This window comes from Trichechus manatus, unplaced genomic scaffold (assembly GCF_000243295.1).
Source record: "Trichechus manatus latirostris isolate Lorelei unplaced genomic scaffold, TriManLat1.0 scaffold00043, whole genome shotgun sequence".
Taxonomy (NCBI): domain Eukaryota; kingdom Metazoa; phylum Chordata; class Mammalia; order Sirenia; family Trichechidae; genus Trichechus; species Trichechus manatus.
This window is the reverse complement of record NW_004443979.1, coordinates 6,109,326-6,112,568: the sequence shown is the minus strand read 5'-3', so window position 1 is coordinate 6,112,568 and position 3,243 is coordinate 6,109,326. Positions and strand designations below refer to the sequence as shown.

The following is a 3,243-nucleotide window of genomic DNA, read 5'->3' as shown; positions in this document are numbered from 1 at the left end:
GGCGCTCAGCTGGCCGGCCCGACGCCGCGAGGGCGCTCGCCGCGGGCGGACCCCAGCCCGGCTCCGCTTTGTTCCCCCGCTCGCCTGCACTTCCCTGCCAGCGCCGGCCGGCTCCGAGCAACCGCTGGGAGCCCCTCACCTGCAAGCACGCTGACTGCCACTTCTCCACCTTCTCAACTATAAAGGGAGCGAAGGGAGGCTCCGTCCTCCCGGGGGGTCGCTTCTCGCCCCCCCCGCTGCGCCCCCGGCCGCTGCTCCTCCCGCTGCCACTGCCCGGCTCCGCGCGGGGAATCGCGCCCCACCGCCTCTTCCCCGCCTCTCGGAGCTCCTGGGAAGTTTCTGATCTACTTTCGGCTCAGAAGGAGGAAGAGCTGTTGGGAGGAGCTTTTCACTACTCGCTTCTACCTTTTTATTGGCTACTCGATGACTTTTACAGCTTGTCACTGATACAGGAAGAGACGGCGGAGAGCCTGGGAGAGCTACACTATTAATTAATGGAGCAACCCCTTGTGAAGAATCAGAAGCATCCTCCATGTTTGAGATTATCAGCCAAAAGATCTAGAGAGAGCGCTGGGGTTTCATAAACACATGGCTAACAAAGTAAAGCCTTCATCTTCAAATCTGGCACCAACGCTTGGCTATACGATGGGAAAAGAATTCAACTTACAATTTAACTTGTATTTTAAAGATGGGAAGATAAATGAGGAATAAGAAAAAATATTTTGATACTTTCTTCTTCAAAATTAGAATTCGTACCTCTACAAAATATTTTGCTTGTGTAAACATCCATCTTGAAAATACCTTTCTTGACAGCCGTTCTCTTTAATACTTAGGGCAATTCAGACTTAAATAGCAGAGAAAAGACCAAAAAAAGACATATTAGAGAACGTCATCATGCCTAAAGGACTCCCACTTATTTAAAACTAAAAAAACACATCTTCAAAATAATATTTAAAATATACCATTGACAATATTTTGCAAAGGATCAATACTTTTTCGTAAAATATTTTAACTCAGTCACTCAGAATTTTAAGGATTATGAATTTACGAGTGAAATTTCCCCTAAAGCAACTTTCCCATATCAATAAGTTTCACTTGTGAAACCAATTTTAATGCACATGAGGCATGTGACTTTTGAATCAAAAAGAATCTTTGAAACTAGAAGTAACTCAATATTCACCAGTTTTGTTTCAAACTATTTTTTGCTACTGCCCTTGATATTTGCATATTTGCAAATTAATCTGTAAGAATGAGTCTAAAAGATGGTAAGTTTGAAGAAGTCATTCAACAAAAGATGTATTTCTTCTAATTATCAATACTGTGAAATGATAATTACAGAAAGTGAGATCATCATTATGCCTTTAAATTGAGTATATGTGTATACTGGAGCAGAAAATGCAAGGAATCTTATCTAAATCTCAAGAGTTAACATTTTTAAATTTCTTTCAGGCTGTTTTTCCAGTGGTTAGCAAAAAAGGCACAATATTTGCTGAGTGTTTTAAAAATCAATATTAATGTACCTTACCGTACAAATATAGAAGTCACAGGACTTGAAAATGCTGTCAATAGTAAGTATATACTTTAGCCTGGCTAAACTCTTCAAAAAATTATGCAAAGATTTGATATTTTAAACTGAGTGACACTTTAGAATTCCTCTACATAAAAAGTATTTATTAATTTTCCAAGTGAAAAACGAAGAGCCCACAAAAGTAGACTCAAAAGGGAGACAATAGGGATGGGTAATTTTCAACCTATACTGAATTGTCACCCTCACAACTCAAAATTTCAATTTAACTGTTAAGCTAAAAACATGAAATTCTGTCTGGACACTTAAGTACTTATATTTATTAAATATCAGTACTTGATAAATTGTTAAAATTATTTTGTTAAAAATCATGACCAAAAGCAATAATGTTGATTTTATTTTATTAATAAACAAAATTTTAAACAGATTTTTTCCTTATGCTAACTTAAAATGGAAATTTTATTCTATTGAAAATCGTATAAAAACCAAAAAACCCATTGCCATCAAGTCAATTCCAACTCGTAGCAAATCTATAGGACAGAGTAGAACTGCCCCATAGAGCTTCCAAGGAGCAGCAGGTGGATTTGAACTGCTGACCTTTTGGTTAGCAACTGAGCTCTTAACCACTGCATCACCAGGTATCCTGAAAATCATATAGTACCATCAAAATACTATCATACCCAAATTTCAATACTATCATAACTCAAATCTCTGAGTTTTATGTCTAGGATTTATTTAATGATTTACAACATTTAATAAATATAGTTGTTCACTGATAACTCAGAATAATCTAAGTATAGAAATTTATAATTGACCTGTTCAGAAGTTTAGCTTTGATGTGTTTATAATACTTGATTAAATTGATCAAACTCATCAAATAACATTTCTCTTAAAGTTATTGAACACATTCACTACTAAAAGCTTACCTAATTTAGTATTTATTTCTGTATCTCGGTATCATGATTGTTACTTCCTTGCTTTATTAATACCTAATGACTTTTGAGAGTGAAAAGCTGATTGTTATATTCAGAAAGTAAAGAACAGTCATGAAATGAGACTGTGTAAAAAAACTGAAATGCTGTAAACTATGAAAATTAAAGTAGTACAGAAAAATAAGGTAGAGAAAACAATGAAATTGAAATCGTTTGATTTTTTAATACTTAATCAGACATTTTTGAAGTCCTTTTATGTGCCAAGACACTGTACTAGTTCACAGTATAAATATATTCTGGCCTCAAGAAATGTACAATCTTGTAAGGAAGAGATGATATAAAGACAAACTAATAGAAGAATTGGTGAGTTCTAATGATCATGAGTAATATAATGCGAAAAGAGAAGCTGGAAGAATTAGGAGAAAACGTAGAACGGGGACCCAGATTGTGTCCTAAATGAAGTTATTCAGTTGGCATGATTTGAACGGCACCCCAGAAAGCTCCTTCTCCGACATACCCTGGCCAGTCAAGATGCAATTCCCCACCCTTCATTAAGTCACCCCTCTGGGTGAAGACATCAGTGACCCCTGCTTAAACAGAAAATGTGAGAATGCTAATTAGGCAGGGCCCATATTAATCTAATTTCATCCAAACATAGTTTGGATAGAAATCTCAATTTTTAGAAGGTACACAGTCTTAGGTAGAGACAAAACAAGACTATGAAATATAAGTTTAAAAATCTTTAGCTAGAATAACTTTCCTGTTTTCTATTAACTGATTAACATC

The 3,243-nt window shown here is 36.5% G+C and overlaps 1 protein-coding gene across 1 annotated transcript in view; it reads right to left on the bottom strand.

Annotated features, from left to right (window-relative positions):
- BAZ1A (bromodomain adjacent to zinc finger domain 1A) overlaps positions 1–1,708 on the bottom strand; it is an 89,858-nt gene extending 88,150 nt beyond the window's left edge. The window contains exon 1 of the mRNA XM_023731475.1: positions 140–1,708. The gene's annotated coding sequence lies outside the window, so the exon portion shown is untranslated. The remainder of the gene's footprint in view (positions 1–139) is intronic.
- Positions 1,709–3,243: the final 1,535 nt, after the last annotated feature.